The sequence below is a fragment of the Salvelinus sp. IW2-2015 genome, linkage group LG8 (genome assembly GCF_002910315.2).
Source record: "Salvelinus sp. IW2-2015 linkage group LG8, ASM291031v2, whole genome shotgun sequence".
Taxonomy (NCBI): domain Eukaryota; kingdom Metazoa; phylum Chordata; class Actinopteri; order Salmoniformes; family Salmonidae; genus Salvelinus; species Salvelinus sp. IW2-2015.
The window spans coordinates 6,649,849-6,671,144 of NC_036848.1; positions in this window are offsets into that span (position 1 = coordinate 6,649,849).

Consider the following 21,296-nt stretch of genomic DNA (forward strand, 5'->3'; position numbering starts at 1 on the left):
TGAAAGAACATGGATCATTAAACACCAAACGAACAGCATTTCATCTGACAAAGGACCCTTGTACGAACATCTCTGTATGGAAGCTCAGGCAAAGTAAGAAAAATTTAATGATGTTATTTCACGTATTTCTCGTGTAAAATCTATATGACTCTATTCTCCGCCGCTGTTGGTACAGTTCCTGTCTCACAATACGCAAGCTGTATGATTATGGTAAAATGTTATTTTAAAACACAATCTAAACACACAAGGGTTGCATTAAGAACCAAAGGGGTTGGCCTTATGCTTTCACGTTTGACCAGTTACGCACAAGTGAGATTATGTGTATGTAGAGAGGCGTTGTAGGTGATTTGGGGAGTATCCCTATTGTTCACGAAATTAGGTGGTAGTAGTCCAGGAAATGACCCTCTCCGGAGCATTCTGTGGAATGTAGCTAACACCTGGATACAACAACGACGAAGTATACCACACCAATAGAAGGGACGTGACATGCGCTAACAGGTCATGCAGCATTATTATCGGTAACAACAGACATAAGAATGGTACTGGCGTATCAACATGTATGTATAAGACCTGATGCATCTGATCCCAGAAGTTGTCCGAAGAGTTAGGTGCCATTTAATTATATATTTTGCTGGGTTTCTTGCAAGAGAAGAAGGCAGTACCGTCTGTGCTGTGTCGAATAAATGCCCTGTTTGCTCGTGTTTGCTGAATTGTGGGGTAAGTCTACATATAATGTTGCTCGTACCAGTATGTTAAGTTTTCGCTGACTAAATATATGACCGACTCCTAACAAAGACATCGGACATAAATTGGCCTGATTCACAAGATGGTTATCTTCACTTTGGCTCGCGAACGGACTGGCGTAACATGGTGACGTTACCAGTTTCTATGTTTGCATAACATATTTGTGTATCGGGATTCCAGGGGTACTTCTATTTATTTCACGTTTACCTCTCATGTCATACAATATTCTGGCATGTCTTTGGTGCTAAATTTTTGATGTGGTGGCTTGCAATGTAAGGAAGCTATGTAGTATATAACCTTCAAATATGCGCGACATTTTCAAAAAAAACCATAAATATATTGGCTATAACGAATGTTTATAATATTATACGTTGTCATACTGATGAGAGGTATGTTCCTCTGCAGTCTAGAAAGTGAACCTAATTCATTACTTCATAGTGGCTATCCTTGAATCAGCGTGTTTGTGCATGCCTGCACCTGGATACCCGTGGAATGGAAACATGGTGTAACATACAGCAGTTGGCATAGCGTGTGCTTGGCAATATGTGTTGCTGTTACTTAAGTGAATAACTTAACATCATTGTGTGTCCTTCGTTTACTGCTGATAAGGAAGAGCATTATATAAAAACCTCGAACGTTGTGTCTGGACTTCTCAAACTGCTTGATTCTTTTTTCATCTATGCGCCTCTACTGGACGTGTGATTTCATGAAAATTTGAGGGTGATATTTTAGAATATGATAACCGGCGGGCTCCTCGTCACCTTAGCCTAGGCTATGCTATAGGTGCAGCTAGTTTTAAGGGAATGTTGAGAGGAAAATCCCGGTAAGCAAGTGGGATGACGGTAATCGACTGAAAGGTTAACCCAGGCCGCTCAAAAATCCATTGACACCTCATGTGTAGAAGCTCAAAGATGATAATAAGTAATGGAAAGCCAATCCAACTTTGCACAACGACACACACATCACCAGTCTGAGTAAAAAGGAATCGATAGTGAGTATTTCCTGTAATGTCTTGTTAGAGTTGAAAAACGCTCTAGTCTGCTGAATGTACATACTCTTCTGTCCACCATACGGCGAAATTTGCCAACTATTGAGTGAAACATAATATGAAATATGTCCAAAGATACTGTCAATATTTTAATGTAGTGTTTGGGCAGAGGTCAAGGATAGGACATCTACTTTGTGCATGACACAATAACCTCTTAATCCCTAACAATTTGTTTAACATCAGCACGATTATTTCAACTGATATATATCTACGTGAATATCTCATATTCCAGTAGCGAAGAACTTCAGAAGGTTTACATGAGACACGTAGAAATGCTGGAAACTGTGCGGAAGAGATACTTGTAAGAAGGATCGGGGAGTAAAGGAGGACGAAGCGCCCTTTAAACCAGCCTACTGCGAAAATCCAGAAAAGTATAATGTCACCTGGCATGATGCAGAGTCGTTACTGATGAGTGTACTAATTGACACTAAATTATATAATGCGTCAATTGGAGTGTATCTGTAGGATGTGGGTAATAACTAATCAACGGGGTGCCCTCACCTTTCCAAAGCTGTCAGCTGTGCCTCGATTGCATGAACATCCATGGGCATAAAGTCAAAAAATCAGCCAACGACCTGCAGTGAAAAAAATGGATACCTCCCACAGGAATTGGCGGATCCAGCGAGGGAAGCAGATGTTCCCACCTGGGAACGCGCTGAGAACGTCGACGGATGAGCGCATGCTTGCTTCTGACAAACTCGAATATGCCTAGGCAGAAGGGTACTAACAAGCACGTCACTGGTGGACCACGCAGGAGGCAGATACCCGCCCCGGGAGCGAGACCGGAGATGCGTTCCGGTCTCCTTCCAAAATTAATACTTGGGGGTGTTAAAACCGTGCAAATCAGCCATCCCGAGAACAAGCAGCAAAATTGACCTGTGAAGATAGGCTGCGAGTCGGAATAACAGTGTACAAACAGTATCTGATATCGCGACAGCCAAGAAACGAAGTGCCTGTCATCGAACTAATAACCCCTGAAAGGCAGCTCGAGCAAGGAAGAATTCACTGCTCCAAAACCGCCATAATGTCACCGGCCGTCAAAGGAAAGGTGTGCAAGGGAGCGCAAGAGTGTGGTGAGCGGACATTATTCCTTCTATTTTAGGGATGGCAACAAAAACAATAAACAATACAAAACAAACCTGAAGCTTAAGGGCTATGTGCCACAAACAAAGTTAACATCCCACACAGAAAGGAGGGAAAAGGGAAATCCTAAGTATGCGTTCCCAATCAGAGACAACGATAGAAGCCTGTCCCTGATTGAGAACCCATACCCGGCCAAAACAAAGAAATAAAAAACATAGAAAATAGAACATAGAATGCCCACCCAAATCACACCCTGACCCACCAACCCAAAATAGAGACACATAAAAGCTCTCTAAGTCAGGGCGTGACACATAAAAAGCCAGACTACGGTTTGCAATTGCACATGGGGACAAAGATCATACTTTTTGGAGAAATGTCCCCTCGTCTGATGAAACAAAAAATAGAACTGTTTGGCGATAATGACAATCGTTATGTTGGAGAAAAAAGGGGAGTCTTGCAAGCCGAAGAACACCATCCCAACTATGAAGCAAGGGGTGGCAGCATCATATTGTGGGGGTGCTTTGCTGCAGGAGGGACTGGTGCACTTCACAAAATAGATGACATCATGAGGTAGGAAAATGATGTGCATCAATTGAAGCAACTACTCTGAAGACATCAGTCAGGAAGTTAAAGCTTGGTCGCAAATGGGTCTTCCGAATGGACATGACCCCAAGCCAACTTCGAAAGTTGTGGCAAAATGGTTAAGAACAAAATTCTTATTTACAATGACGGCTAGGAACAGTGAGTTATCTGCCTTTTTCAGGGGCAGAACAACAGATTTTTACCTTGTCAGCTCGGGATTCAATCTAGCAACATTTCGTTACTGTCCCAAGCTCTAACCACTAGGCTACCTGCCGCCCAATGCTAACTTACAAGCCCTCAACCAACAATGAGGTTTCAAGATAATATTTTAAAAAAGAGATAAGAAAAAACCAAAATTAAGGGGCAGCAGTAAATAACAATAGCAGGGATTTATACAGGGAGTACCAGTTCACAGTCACAATGTGCAATTCGGGGCACCGGTGTTGAGGTAATTGAGGTAATTATGTAAATGCAGGTAGGGTTATTAAAGTGCTATGCATAGATAATAACAGAGTAGCAGCAGTGTGGGGGGGGGTGCAAATAGTCTGGGTAACCATTTGATTAGCTGTAAAGAGTCTTATGGCTTGGGGGTAGAAACTTTTTAGAAGCTTCTTGGACCTAGACTTGGCGCTCCCGGTACCACTTGCCGTGCGTAGCAGGGAGAACAGTCTGTGACTAGGATGGCTGAAGTCTTTGACAATAATACCATCTCTATTACTTTTAATTGTAATGGTTTGGGACACCTGGGACATTCATGGWGCTTCAGGGGACCATGACACAACGTCMCAAGTACGTCCTAAAAACTGGGAACTAGAACAAGGTCCCAGAGAGAACGTTGCTTGGGACCATCACRTGACACCCTAAGAACTAGTAAAATGAAAGTCCTGAGAACATTCTAAAAAGACCCTGACATGGTCCTCAGTGACGTCCTGGGAACTTACAGGGAACTAGACAAAGGTCCCCCAGAGAACATTCCCTTGTGACCRTCAYGCGACGTCCTAAGGACTAGTAATATGAACATCCTGAACGTCCTAAAAAGGTCCTGATATGGTCCTGACATGGTCTTCAGTGATGTCCTGGGAACTAGACTAAGGTCCTTTCCCTTGGGACCTTCACACAACGTTCTAAGAATGTCAGAGGGATAACGTCACGCCGAAACCCTTGATGGACCTAATTGTAACATTGCCGAAAGTCCTCAGGACGTCCCCTGTTTGCTGGGTAGCTAATGAACTTCATTAATGCAAGTGAAAAAACATACTCTTAGGCACATTTCACATGAAATGTTTCTAGGGACATCAAACGTTCATTCTGCTGCACAGACCCTATGGACGGTCTAGTCTACAGTAGAGCACCTGGTTAAATTGTGCTTAAGAGCATATTTTAACTGTTTCCAGGGTTAAAGTAGGAAGAAATASATGTCATTGTTATAAAAATGGGGGAGTGTGCTACATTTACTATCATCATATATTAAAACTTCTTTAGCATACTGGTTTTTGGTCGGAATTTCGGATGACTGACGTGCCCAAAGTAAACTGCCTGTTACTCAGGTCCAGAAGCTAGGATATGCATGTACTTGATAGCATTGGATAGAAAGCACTCTGAAGTTTCCGAAACTGTTAAAATAATGTCTGTGAGTAGAACAGAACCGATATGGCAGGTGAAAACCAGAGGAAAATCCATCCAGATTGTTTTTTGAGGTCACAGGCATACCTCTAAAACCCTGGGCCTGAAGTAACAGTGGATGAGCAACTGGTTCCATTCAGAGGTACATTTTTATTTTCATATCTGTGAAGTAAGTGATTTTCAMTGTTAATTGTATTATGTATTGCTGTAAAATCATTGATTTATGTGATTGTTTTCTGTGACACTGATACTAATTATGGAWAGTAATCTCTTTTGTCAAAASGTCGCTGTCCTTTCCGGCAGTATATGCCCAGCAAGCCAGCAATGTATGACATCAAGATATGGGTGGCCTGTTACGCACAAAAAATAGATTTGGATTTTAAAATTAAATTAAGATGCTTATTTTAGGGATTTAGTGAAGGCGGGTCATTTTTGACCCTTAGAACAAGGGGAGTATACAGAATGTTAAGACTACACAAGGGTTAAACTCTAAATACAGGACTAATATTGAATCGTACTACACCRGCTCTCACGCTCGTCAGATGTGGCAGGGCTTACAAACTATTACGGACTACAAAGGGAAGCACAGCCCGCGAGCTGTCCAGTGACACAAGCCTACCAGACGAGCAAAATTACTTCTATGCTCGCTTCGAGGCAAGCACCACTGAAGCATGCACGAGAGCATCAGCAGTTCCGGACGACTGTGTGATCACACTCTCCGGAGCCAATGTGAGTAAGACCTTTAAACAGGTCAACATTCACAAGGCCGCAGGGTCAGACGGATTACCAGGGGATGTGCTCCGAGCATGCGCTGACCAACTGGCAAGTGTCTTCACTGACATTTTCAACCTATCCCTGACTGAGTATGGAATGCCAATATGTTTCAAGCAGACAACCATAGTCCCTGTGACCAAGAACACCAAGGTAACCTGCCTAAATGACTACCGACCCGTAGCACCCACGTCTGTAGCCWTGAAGTGSTTTGAAAGGATGATTATGGCTCACAATACCATTTTCCCAGAAACCCTAGACTGACTMCAATTTGCATACTGCCCCAACAGATCCACTGATATAAACTATTGCACTCCACACTGCCCTTTCCCACTTGGACAAAAGGAACACCTACGTGAGAATGCTATTCATTGACAACAGCTCAGTGTTCAACACCATTGTGCCCTCAAAGCACATCWCTAAGCTACAGGACCCTGGGACTAAACWACTGGATCCTGGACATCCTGACGGGCCGCCCCCRGGTGGTAAGGGTAGGTAACAACACATCTGCCACACTAATCCTCAACAATGGGGCCCCTCAGGGGTGCATACTCAATCCCCTCCTGTACTCCCTTTTCACCTATGACAGCATGGCCAAGCACAACTCCAACACCATCATTAAGTTTGCTAACGACACAACAGTGGTAGGCCTGATCACCGACAACCATGAGACAGCCTATAGGGAGGAGGTCAGAGACCTGGCAGTGTGGTACCAGGATAACAACCTCTTCCTCAACGTGATCAAGAGGAGATGATTGTGGACTACAGGAAAAGGAGGACCGAGCTCGACCTCATTCTCATCGACGGGGCTGTAGAGGAGCAGTTTTAGAGCTTCAAGTTCCTTGGTGTTCACATCACCAACGAACTATCGTGGTCCAAGCCTACCTAGACAGTCATGAAGAGGGCACGACAACTCCTTTTCTCCCGAAGGAGACTAAACTGATTTGGCATGGGTCCTGAGATCCTCAAAAACTACTACAGCTGCACCATCAAGAGCATCCTGRTGGGTTGCATCACCACCTGGAATAACAACTGCTCAGCCTCCGACTGCAAGGCACTACAGAGGGTCRTGAATATTGCCCAGTCCATCACTGGGGCCAAGCTTCCTGCAATCCAGGACCACTATACCAGGCAGTGTCAGAGGAAGGCCCAACAAATTGTCAAAGACTCCAGCCACCCTATTCATAGACTGTTCTCTCTGCTACCACACGGCAAGCCGTACCGTAGCACCAAGTCTAGGTCCAATAGCTTCTTAACAGCTTCTACCCCCAAGCCATAAGACTCCTGAACAACTAATCAAATTGTTAATGTTGTAAATGGCTATTGTAGCTGAAAACRACAGATTTTTTATGGAATATCTACATAGGCGTACAGAGGCCCATTATCAGCAACCATCACTCCTGTGTTCCAATGGCACGTTGTGTTAGCTAATCCAAGTTGATCATTTTAAAAGGCTAATTGATCATTAGAAAACCCTTTTGCAATTATGTTAGAACAGCTGAAAACTGTTGTTATGATTAAAGAAGCAATAAAACTGGCCTTCTTTAGACTAGTTGAGTATCTGGAACATCAGCATTTGTGGGTTAAATTAAAGGCTCAAAATGGCCAGAAACAAATAACTTTCTTCYGAAACTTGTCAGTCTATTCCTGTTCTTAGAAATGAAGGCTATTCCATGCGAGAAATTGCCAAAAAACTGAAGATCTAGTACAATGCTGTGTACTACTCTCTTCACAGAACAGCGCAAACTGGCBCTAACCAGAATAGAAAGAGGAGTGGGAGGCCCCGGTGTACAAATGAGCAAGAGGACAAGTACATTAGAGTGTCTAGTTTGAGGAACAGACGCCTCACAAAACCTTAACTGGCAGCTTCATTAAATAGTACCYGCAAAACACCAGTCTCAACGTCAACAGTGAAGAGACGACTCCGGGATGCTGGCCTTCTAGGCCGAGTTGCAAAGAAAAGCAATATCTCAGACTTGCCAACAAAAATAAAATATTTAGATAKGGAAAAGAACACAGACACTGGACACAGGAACTATGATATATGAAATTAGTCACGGGAAAATATACAAAGTCCTGATGAAAAACAAATACTAAAAATATACATATATTATAACAATATACAGTACAAGCCAGAAGTTTGGACACACCTACTAGGGTTTTTCTTTATTTTTACTATTTTCTACAATGTAGAATAATAGTGAAGACATCAAAACTATGAAATAACACATATGGAATCATGTAGTGACCAAAAAAGTGTTAAACAAATCAAAATATATTTKATATTTGAGATTCTTCAAAGTAGCCACCCTTTCCCTTGATGACAGCTTTGCACACTCTTGGTAGTCTCTCAACCAGCTTCATGAGGTAGTCACCTGGAATGCATTTCAATTATAAGATGTACCTTGTTAAAAGTTATTTTGTGGAATTCTATCCTTCTTTATTGAGTTTGAGCCCATCAGTTGTGTTGTGACAAGGTAGGGGTGGTATACAGAAGACAGTACTATTTGGTAAAAGAGCAAGTCCATATTATGGCAATAACAGCTAAAATAAGCAAAGAGAAACAACAGTCCATCATTACTTTCAAGACATGAAGGTCAGTCAATACAGAAAATGTCAAGAACTTTGAAAGTCTCTTCAAGTGCAATCGCAAAAACCATCAAGCGCTATGATGAAACTGGCTCTCATGAGGAACGCCACAGGAAAGGAAGACCCAGAGTTACCTCTGCTGCAGAGGATAAGTTCATWAGAGTTACCAGCCTCAGAAACTGCAGCCCAAATAAATTCTTCATAGAGTTCAAGTAACAGACACATCTCAACATCACCTGTTCAGAGGAGACTGGGTGAATCAGGCCTTTGTGGTCGAATTGCTGCAAAGAAACCACTTCTAAAGGACACCAATAATAAGAAGAGACTTGCTTGGGCCAAGAAACACTAGCAATGGACATTAGACCGGTGGAAGTCTGTCCTTTGGTCTGATGAGTCCAAATGTGTGATTTTTGGTTCCAACCMCCTTGTCTTTGTGAGACGCAGAGTAGGTGAACGGATTATCTCCACATGCGAAGGTTCCCACCGTGATGCATGGAGGAGGAGGTGTGATGGTGTGGGGATGCTTTGCTGGTGACGATGTCCGTGATTTATTTCAAATTCAAGGCACAAGGCACAGGTACAGGGAGAACATTGAATAAATAACGGACATGAAACAGGACAGACAATTATAGACAGGAAAATAAACAACGGGAATGTGTCCAGGTGTGTCCAATGAGCGTTGCTGCACATAATGATGGTAAAAGGTTTGCGAAATGTAGGGCAGCCTGGCGCCAGAGAGGGAGAGCYGGAGCAGGCGTGACAACCACAGCATTACGCCATCCTATCTAGTTTGCTCTTAGTGGGACTATCATTTGTTTTCAACAGGACAGTGACCCAAACACACACCTCCAGGCTGTGTGAGGCCTATTTGACCAATGAGAGTGATGGAGAGCTGCATCAGATGACCTGGCCTCCACAATCACCCGAACTCATCCCAATTGAGATGGTTTGGGATGAGCTGGACGACAGAGTGAAGGAAAAGCAGCCAACAAGTGCTCAGCATATGTGGGAACTCCTTCAAGGCTGTTGGAAAAGCATTCCTCATTAAGTTGTTTGAGAGAATGCCAAGAGTGTACAAAACGGTCATCAAGGTAAATTWATCTAAATATTAAAATATATTTTGATTTGCTTAACACTTTTTTGGTTACTACATGCTTATATATGTGTTAAGTCATAGTTTTGATTTCTTCACTATTATTCGACAATGTAGAAAATMATATTTTTTTAAATCAGAAAAACCCTTGAATGACTAGGTGTGTCCTAACTTTTGACTGGTACTGGATATTCATCATATCGCCTTCGTATATGAAAATCATTGTAATGTGTTTAACCTTAAAAGTCTAAATGAAAATTCAACCAGAGAGTTTCCTTAGATCATAGGAAAATGCCACACTTTGCACTTGAATCATTCCCACAGTGAATGGCTAGGCCCGCTACGCTATGAAACCACACACTTTTGCAGACTGATTTTACCGGACGCAATTGATATGGTGAAAACAATGTGTGGGGACTGGGAAGGGAGACGCAGAGAAATTCCCATCAAWACCTTTGTCAGATAACGCTGTTAAACAAATAATGTATTATATTGCAGGCAATCAAGAGGATTGAACGATTCCATAACTCTCCAGCCTATTCTCTCCAAATGGACGTTAGCTSTGAGGGCTAAGATGCCCATGCATTGACTTTTGTTCGCTATACATGTCGGGGGGATGTTATTCACAAAGACATGTTGTTCTGTCTCTTGATTCCCGAGCATAAAAAGGCACAGAGGATGTCCAGTGTGCTGCGTGGCTATATTGACAAAAAAACGATTCTTTGGGATCCAATGATGGGCTTTTGCACAGATGGGGCACCATCTGTGGTGGGACGGCGGGCAGGCCTCTGCACTCTAGTTATGAATGTGTCTTCTTCTGCCATATGGACACATTGTATGATGCACCGAGAGCAACTGGCAGGAAAAGAGCTGAGCACAGAACTCTGAGATATACTGCAGCAGGTGACTTCGATTGTAAACTATATCAAACCACATCCACTMCACGCACCCCTGTTCACAAAACTATGTGGAGATATGGGATCAGAGCATGACAATGTTCTATTTCACACCGAGGCTTGATGGTTATCGAGGGGGAGTGTAGGAAAGATGTTTCACATTGAGAAAGGAACCGTTGTCATTTACAATGGATGTAAAAAAACAGACTTGGTTGACTTTCTGTGTWATGAAAAKAAAATTTGTTTCCATGCCTATGGAACAGACATATTTGGGAAAGTGAACAAACTGAACGCAAGCATACAGGGGAAAAACAAAAACCTTCTACAGATGAGTGACCGAATCAGTAGATTGAGAGGAAATAATTCTTATTGGGGAGAGAAAATGTTTCAAAAGCGAAAGAAGAKTCTGACTAGAAACGTCATATAGAGAACAGGAATGCAGTATTCCATGTTTCTAACAGAAAACAGCATCAGTAAGTGTCCCACACGAGGGATGACTGCTCACCTCCAACGCTTGGAAGAGCACTTTGGGACCTACTTCCCATTCCATTTGACTTTGATCCTGGATCAGTTGACATGCCGGTCTGTGAAATCGAACAGATGATGGAGTCATGTGACTGAATGCATTCACGAGTCACTACGGAGGAGTTTTGGTTCCTGACTCAAGGGAATACCCTGACGTCTCCCTATGAGCATTAATGCTGCGTTCAAAACAACTGAGAAATTGGAACTGGGACTGTTACCTTTCGGTTTTGCTAGGGTGATGGGTATGGCGGAAGGCTGTAAGCATCTTCCTCTGGTTCCAAAGGGACAAAGGTTGCATGTTCGAACCCAGCGATAGCAAGCTGTTTTTGATATTTTGTTTTTAAGCATATCCCAAACCTTAAACCTTACCTTAACCATTCAGAGTTAATGCCTAACCTTARGAATATCTAGCTAATGCTTAAACTTAACCTGTTATAYTTGAGAAACATGGATGAATGTCTAATTCTGACGTGAGATTGTGAGAGCTTGTAGGTTGAGACAGTATCTCAGTATCTCGTTATCTCAACACATTTTATCACAGCCCAAACTCCAGAGGATTACATTGTAGTAGATCATTCTTTAAATTGGGAATTTATGAATGCCTAACGAGCTTAGTTCAACTCTTTCGGAAACTCTGATTATTAGAGTTAATTTGAACGTCAGTACATTGCATAGAGCTTCCTATTGGTTGCATCTGATATTTCCCAWKTGGGAAACTCCGGTATCATCTTTCTACAACCAGTTAGCATGTTGGAAATTTCAGAGTTCTGACTAGCATTAGCAAAACCCAAAATATTTGCGTATTYTACTCCAATGTTTGTAAACATTGTTTTTTGCCAAATACTGGTGGGGTACACGCTTTGTTATTATTTGAACTGCTGATTACCCCATTAAAATCTACCACAATTTTGTCCAAACTCACAGGATCAATTAATGCCTGATTGGTGGAGTGCTGCAGAGATGGTTGCTCTTCTGGAAGGGTCTCCATCTCCACAGAGGAACTATGGAGCTCTGTCAGAGTGACCATCGGGTTCTTGGTCACCTTTCTGAMCRARGCCCTTCTCCCCCGATTACTCAGTTTGGCCGGGCAGCCAGCTCTAGGAAGAGTCTTGGTGGTTCTAAACTTCTTCCATTTAAAATTATGGAGGCAATTSTGTTCTTGGGGACCTTAAATTGCTGCAGAAATGTTTTGGTACCCTTCCTCAGATCTGTGCCTCGATAAAAACATTGTTTAATCTATTTTAGAATAAGGCTGTAACGTAACAAAATATGGAAAAAGTCAAGGGGTCTGAATACTTTTCCGAAGGCACATTCTGTCCTTTGCTGTGAAGAGAACAAGGTGGCATTTGCTGTTTCTCTGGGAAACCGTGGGCTCTTTGTCAGTTCCATGCCAAGATCTTWATTTTCAATTAGAACCTCTTGAATTGAACCAGAATTTACCCCAACCCTGCTGCATGTGGGGTGTTACCTGTTAAGATGATACTGAAATAGTGCGACAACCATTATTATCTATCTTTAAATTAGTGTATCAAATTAAACAAATACATGTATAATTTAATCAATAAATGAATCAAACAATCCTGCAACTGTACGGTTACACACTATGAAGAAACATACAGGCTTGAAACTGRCTGGTCTACTGTTCATCAGTGTCTCGTCTTTTTCCGCAAAAATGTGGTTGTAACAATATGAACATTTTCCCTTTTCATAAATGAAACATGGATATTATGTGTACTCAGATAAAAAAACAAGAAAAAAAATACACTTGATTGTAGGTGAATTTACTTCCCCTTAAATCTATGCAAATKTAATAAAGATCTTCTATTGATTTCTGAGTTTCACCAATCCTCTGTCTGTTGCAATCAGCTGATAACCTTTAGAGCTCTTGCATCATGATGGCACTGCAGGTATAATGGGCTTAGGGATTTAAGTTTTGGTTGGAAAATGTTTTTACTGAAAGTGACCCTCTGGTTTGTGATCACGTGGTACTCAAAAAGTAAAACACTAATTTTTGGTCCAGTAAATGTTCAAGTCAAACCTATCTCTGGTGATATGTTTACTTCAAGCTTTGATCAAAAATATTTTCTAGATACAGGTGAAATCAATACAGGTTAATTGCTGTGAACCAAGATGTTGTAAGTTTAAATCCCAGGTGAGGACATTATTACTGTTTAAATGAACATGCACAATGTAATCATGTATGTCAAAGTGTGTCAAAATATGTACGTTTAAAACGCAGTATGTTAAAAGCATTGTTTGTGTGTCTGTGGGTGGCCCTATCCCAGACAAAGAGCTGGGAATGGATAAGTGGTTCACCAATCAATGCCTTAATGGGTTCGGCAACAGTAACAAGGGGGGATGTGTAATAAAGGGAGAGTTAGTGTTCCCAGGTAGGTGGGTGAAATATATATATTTTTAACACTCCTTGGGGACCGTCAGGCGACGYCCTGATGACTGATACACTGAATGTCCTGAGAATGTCCTAAAAAAATSACATCCTCAATCACATCCTAGAAAATGTAGGGAATGTCACACAAAGTCCATTATGGAAAGTCCAGATGACAGGAAAAAAGTATATATTGGGACCGTCCTAAAAACATCTAAAATAACTMAAAGAAAAACTCTGGGGAGCATGACACCACATTCTTGGAGTATCCCATAAATGTATTTTGGGACGTCCCTGAAACAAATAGGGAACTAGACAAAAACCTCTGGTACCATGACACAACGTCCTGACGATATTAGGCAAACTTTKTTCACGTTCCGGGGATGTTCTAACGACAAATTTTTGTTTGCAGGGTGTAAAGTGAACTATTGACTGCTATTCACTGGGTTCAATGGGATATGGTATGGCTCATGTTGCTGTCTTCATGGAGGCATTTATGYCTCTCCTCTTCTATGTTTCTGCTTGACTTGAGGCCCTGACAAGCTTAAGATTGAATATTGTATCTCAAAGCATGCGTGGTTGTCAGAACCCCCCCCCCCCACACACACACACACGTATACGTTAACATAACATTAAAACAGTCAATCAGGGGTTCAGTACATGGCTCACTTTTCTTAGAATCTGTCTCCTGAGAATTCATAATCTCACCCCTGAACAAAGCCCATTAATCAGGGAATCTGTCTCTGTCACATGAAAATAACATAAAGCCAGAGTTCTGCTGTTGAACACCTGGAAATTGTCATTACCTGTGGGATTTACAGTAATATGCTTTTTCATTGTATAGTGCCTTAACCAGCAGTCTATGGTTTTCAACAGCCAATTCCGTTATAGAAGAGTGCAATATAAATGTAGCCATTCGCTGCACCACAGTTCAAATCAATAAAATGAGTATATCATTAGTAATGCTTTCATGTCATAACATTAAAACTGAGGGATAGCAATGCAGTATGTTCTGTGTTAGTCACGAGGTAAACAATCAGAAATTACACTACATTATATGCATTAAAATTSCTGTACCGGTAAGAATGTTATAATGTCACAAAATAGAATTTGAGAAAGCTGACAATTTTGTGATGTGTCAGGATTCCCCAACTGGTTATTTTATTTTATAAAAAATAAAAGTCTCAAAACACCAGCAAATCAGCTCCAATTTATTTTTATTTTGGAAATCTGTTTCAAAGTATTCCCACACATACTCTACGGGAGAGCTATATGTGATTGTAYACAAGGTTTGACATTTTACTAAAACATATTAATTTATCTGTTTGGGTTTCCTGTGGTCAATTTGCAGTCTACAAATGATTAGTAATTATCTTCCGGCCCCCTGACCATCTGGTCAAGAAAAAAATTGTCCGTTGGCTGAATGTAGTTGATGATCCCTACAGTATGTGATGKTYTTTTTTTAACATTGTTTGGATTTCTCAGTGAAAATATCAATAGATCTTTCAGTTCAGGGTCCTTCTCGGAAATGTAATGGTCCCTGAACAGCTTGCTAAGTTTTCTAATTGGTGTCAGGGGATGTTTAAAATGTTTAACTTGTGTTMTTTTACAACACTGAGTGAAGGGAGGAACACAAAGTCCTTGAGTTTTAAAAATGTATTATCAGCTAGAATTGTTTTGCAGAATTTAACTGATTTCTACACAAAAACACATTTTACAAAAGGCCTGTGGTCGCCACTGTGCTGGTCAACCATATCAAGAGGCCATATTCAATCACCTTGGACAGAAATACATTAAGGTTGCTGACTGAGGGGTTCAAATGAGGATTACCTCGATTATGTTTCGATTTTAGCCGTTGCTACCTTGATGCATTGAGATAAAAAAAATTATTGCATTTTTGCAAAATAATGTCTGAACCAGACTACTGCAAGGTGGTATCATGCAGAGGACAATATCATCCTGTTTTAGTTTAATGACATTGTAATTATTGGACTAAATAGTAATTAGTAATCTGCATTGCTTCGAGCAGCAGTGATCATTCAGGGAAGAATATTGAGTCAAAAACTAAAACATAAGGCATATTTGAAAAAAACATATGTAAAGTGAATCATGCTTAACTTATAGATAGTAAATGATCCCTTTCACATCTCATTTCAGTGGTGCTAAAACCTCTTTCTGTACGGAGCAATTTCATTGGAGACAAAACAATTGAAGACAATTCCCAGGAGAAAATGGTTCTCAGGGATCTATTCTTCACAGCAGAACGTCACGTCCTCTCATCTTTGAATGAGTTCCATGAGAAAATGTTTAGACCTGCACTTGGCTGCCTAAAAGCCTCTCTGGTGTGTTCATCAATGCTTCAGTATGTTCTAAAGTGTTGTCACTATAACAGTCACTCCTCCTTCATCATCGGAGACTGTTATGACAACGCCACATTACGCTTTACTTATGCCATACATGTAACACAGGCCATACTTCACCATGAGCTCTACAAGTTGAAGGCAGAGCCGGTCTCACTGCTCTCATGGGCCATACATAGAACAATAAACAGTTGGCAGCTAATGCCTTTAGGTCATTCACCTCTAACCTTTACCTTATTCACTCCTTCAAAGATGGTCTGTTCCCTTTTGAAGATATGCTACATAGGCAAATAACTCTCACCAATCTAAGCTTGAACTGTAGGATACTGTTAGCAGACATGAAAGGGTTAAATAATAATTCAGAGTAGATTATTTTTTGGGGGAAAGCATTACATTACAAGCCTGATGCAAGAAAATCTTATTCCACTTGACTGTCAGAATCACAATGTACTCTTGGGGCCCCTCTATCCAGACATCTCAAGGAAGTCAGTTTGGAAAGCATACCCTAGCATGGTTAAAGAGTTTTAGGGAAATGTGACAGAGAGGGTTTATGCCACAGAGTCTCTTTGGTCATATTCAGATTCCCTCCCCCTCTGCTTGGGCAGGGTAACTTTAGGCTGGGCTGGGATGGCCATTTGAAACAGCTAAACAGCAACTGGCTGCAACTGGGAGCCCAGCATATTTTGCGGGTGGAGTGGAACCATTGGGCATGGCAATCCTTCATTACCCCATGCTGCTCGATAGGGCAGCAAGTTGTACATATCACTGATCTAATTTATTCACTATGGTTTTACCACCACGTCTCCATCCAGAGCCAGAGCCCTTAGCCCAGATTATCTATAATTAACATGCTTCTGGTTGGCACTCCTCTCAGCGGAGACAAAAGGGGATAATTAACATAGTGCTTTCCTGGATACATAGATACACCACTGTGCAGCAGCTAGTCAGCTCTATTTCAGCCCCAGGATCTCGAAAGTATCCACACCTTCAAGCTTAACCAATGGCTGATGCACTTTGGAGTATTATTTGAATTGTTGACGTAGTCTACAATGATACTGTGAGGCTGCTTCAAGTCTTAATTACTACAGCCATTGTTCTTTGCCTTGCCTATTATCCACTCGGGCTCCCGAGTGGCGCAGCAGTCTAAGGCAATTCATCTCTGTGCTTGAGGTGTCACTACAGACACCCTGGTTCGATTACAGGCTGTATCACAACTGGCCGTGATCAGGAGTCCCATAGGGCGATGCACAATTGGCCAAGCGTTGTCCGGTTTTGGCTGGTGTAGGCCGTCATTGTAAATAAGAATTTGTTCTTAACTGACTTGCCTAGTTAAATAAAAGTTTAATTAAAAAATATATATATGTTAGGATTATACATGGGGAGAGAGATGGGACTTCTGTAACCAACAAAACCAGTCAAAAGTTTGGACACACYTACTCATTCCAGGGTTTTTCTTTATTTGTACTATTTTCTACAATGTAAAATAATAGTGAAGATATAAAAACTATGAAATAACACATATGGAATCATGTGTTAAACAAATCAAAATATATTTTATATTTGAGACTCCCTTTACCTTGAAGACAGATGTGACACTCTTGGCATTCTCTCAACCAGCTTCATGAGGTAGTTACCTGGAATGTATTTCAATTTAACAGGTGTGCCTTGTTAAAAGTTATTTTGTGGAAGTTATTTCCTTCTTAATGAGAAGCTCTAAGGTCAGGGCGTGAAARGTATGACTTCTGCGTGGTCCCATGGTGTTTATACTTGCGTACTATTGTTTGTACAGATGAACGTGGTACCTTCAGGCATTTGGAAATTGCTCCCAAGGATGAACCAGGCTTGTGGAGGTCTACAGTTTTTTTTCTGAGGTCTTGGCTGATTTCTTTTCATTTTCCCATGATGTCAAGAAAAGATGCACTGAGTTTGAAGGTAGGCCTTGAAATACATCCACAGGTACACCTCCAATTGACTCAAATGATGTCAATTAGCCTATCAGAAGTTTCTAAAGCCATGACATAATTTTCTGGAATTTTCAAAGCTGTTTAAAGGCACAGTCAGCTTAATGTATGTTAACTTCTGACCAACTGGAATTGTGATACAGTGAGAATTGTAAGTGAAATTATCTTTCTGTAAACAATTGTTGGAAAGTTACTTGTGTCATGCACAAAGTAGAGTTCCTAACTGACTTGCCAAAACTATAGTTTGTTAACAAGAAATGTGTGGAGTGGTTAAAAAACGAGTTTTAATGACTCCAACCTAAGTGTAGGTAAACTTCCGACATCAACTGTATTTATATATAGACACAGACATACGCATATTATTATATATATATATATATATATATGTTTTTTGGGGGGGGGGGCTGTCAAAAGCCAAATGTCCCTGTATCCCATAGCATATCCCACACACTGAGAAAAAACTAATGGGAGTTGACACCACAGGAGATTTTAGCATCAGGCACAACATAGCTCTATTCTTAGAATAATTCTTAATTCAAAGGGGAATGCTGTGACTGGGTCTGTGGGGGATGCATACGCAGCAAAACCCTTACTTTTGAAACTGTCGTGTCCAGGGCTGCTGGGCTGAGATATGCCTTTATTTGCCTTGTGTCTCAATGAGCACACGTGGTTATGACTGCAAATAGGGTCATAACAGACCACGGAAAGCTGTGAATATAAAGGTAACAAGAATTTTTACTGAGTAGACAGTAAAAGAGGGAGAGAGGAAAGAGCTTGGATAGGTTTTACATCGTTTTAACAAGGGTTTTCTTTCCTGAAAGTCTCTTTTTTCATGTACTCTATAAAAGAGTGCACTTTCACAGCTATATCACAGTTTGGCTTTGAACTACTGTACATCTGACATTCTTGTAAATTTAACAGGAAGATGTGTATTACGTGTTCTGTACTGAGTTAGCATGTAGTTTTATATAAAAGTATTTTCATGTATCAAAAAGGTGCTTTGGGCTTACATGTGTCTTTGGTCCATGAAGGAGTTTCCAGTAATTAAACTGCTTCTCAATATTTGTTCCTCTTCCTGGAATAGTGTGCTAGGAGTTCACTTTTCTGCAGTGCACAAGTTTGGAATCGATTGGTTCCTAAACTAAGAGTAAGCTTCTTCTAGCATCCTACAGTTCCATTATATAATAAAAAATCCCATATCATCACAGTCCCAGAGGAGCGCCAAATCTATTCTCACAACTCAGGTTGCAGATCACAACAGTRTTTGTTGTCTAGATGTTATATTACCAAGTGGTATATCCTCTGAGAACCATCTGTATGTTACAACCCCAGAAAACAGATGATGTAATAACTGATCTTCATTACCAACAGCAGCTGGATGGAGGCTGGGGAGCAGCAAGAGGCCATTTTCTTTCTTAGGCTGACAGAAAGAATCCAGTGTTTTAAGCTGTCTAGCTACAGGCTGCACATTGCTGTTTTGATTGGTGTGTAAAGACACAGGCTTGGCCCTGCCTGAACTTGTGTGTGCATCATGTCCCCAGAGACCAGAGAGCAGAGCCAACACTCCAGACCAAGCCCTGCCTGTCTTGGCACTTTTCTGCCTCTAATTGCTTTCCTATGGAAAGCTGTGCAGCAACAGACTAGCCAACACAAGGGATAGAGCCACTGTCTGGCACTCTGTCACACGCCAGGGGATAGAGCCACTGTCTGGTACACTGTCACACACCAGGGATAGAGCCACTGTCTGGCACTCTGTCACACGCCAGGGATAGAGCCCTGTCTGGCACTGTCACACCAGGGAATAGACTGAACTGTCTGCGGGACTTCTGTGCCACATGTAGGAACTATGGATGAACTGTTGGCACTCTTACATTTGCAGGGGAATGAGACTGTTGGCAACTCTGTCACACGCAAGGGGATAGAGCACTGTCTGGCATCTTAATGCAGGGGATAGAGACACTGTCTGCACTCTGTCACACGCCAGGGATAGAGACACTGTCTGGCACTCTTACCCAGGGATTAGAGCACTGTCTGGCACTGTCACACACCAGGGATAGGAGACCTGTCTGGCACTCTGTCACACGCCAGGGATAGAGAACTGTTGGCATCTTCATTGCCAGGGGATAGAGACACTGTCTGGCACTCTCGTCACAGCCAGGGGATAGAGACACTGTCTGGCACTGTTACACGCAGGGGATAGAGACACTGTCTGGCACTCTGTCACAGCCGGGATAGAGACACTGTCTGGCACTCTTACATGCCAGGGGATAGAGACCTGTCTGGCACTCTGTACATGCCAGGGATAGAGACACTGGTTGGCACTCTGTCACACGCAGGGATAGGACACTGTCCTGGCATTCTGTCCACGCCAGGGATAGAGACATTGTCTGGCACTCTTTAAGCCAGGGGTAGGACGAACATGTCTGGCACTCTGTCACACGCCAGGGGATAGAGACACACTGTCTGGCTCTGTCACGCCAGGGATAGAGATAAACTGTCTGGCACTCTGTCACGCACAAACGCCAGGGATAGAGACATGTTGGCACTCTGTACACGCCAGGGATAGAGAACTGTCTGGCGACTTCGTCTGTACACGCAGGGATAGAGAACTGTCTGGCACTCTGTCACACTGCAGGGATTGAGACACTGTCTGGCACTCTGTCACACCCACACCAGGGATAGAGACACTGTCTGGCACTTGTACACCAAGGATCGAGCAGCTGTCTGGCCATTGTCACACACAGCAGGGATAGGCAAATGTCTGGCATCTCGTCAATCGCCAGGGGATAGGAGCATGGTCTGGCACTCTGTCACAGCACCAGGGATAGAGCACTGTCTGGCACTGGCACACACTCACCAGGGATAGAGACACTGTCTGGCACTCTGTCACAATACGGCCAGGGATAGAGCACTGTCTGGACTCTTACAGCAGGGATAGAGACACTGTCTGGCTCTTCTCACACAGACAGGGATAGGAGACACTTCCTGGATGACTCCTCTTCTCCTGTCACACGCCAGGATAGAGACCTGTCTGCACTCTACCCCGGGGATAGAGACACTTCTGGCACTCTGTCACACGCCAGGGATAGAGAACAGCTGTCTGGCACTCTGTCCACACGCCAGGGATAGAGGACACTGTCTGGCACTCTCTCACCGCCAGGGATAGAGACACTGTCTGGCACTCTGTCACACGCCAGGGATAGAGACACTGTCTGGCACTCTTCACACGCAGGGATAGAAGACAAACTGTCTGGCACTCTGTCACCGCAGGGTAGGAGCACTGTCTGGCCTCTTACACGAGGGATAGAGACACTGTCTGGCACTCTGTCACGCCAGGGATAGAACTGTCTGGCATCTGTCACCCCAGGATGAGCAATGTCTGGCACTCTGTCACACGCAGGGGATAGAGACACTGTTGGCATTCTACTACCAGGGATAGAGACATACCACAAAAATGTCTGGCACTCTGTCACACGCCAGGGATAAGAGACACTGTCTGGCACTCTTACAATGCAGGGTAGGGAGGGGACACTGTCTGGCACTCTGTCACAACGCCAGGGATAGAGACACTGTCTGGCGCTTCTTACGCACGGGGATAGAGACACTGTCTGGCACTCTCTGTACACGCAGGATAG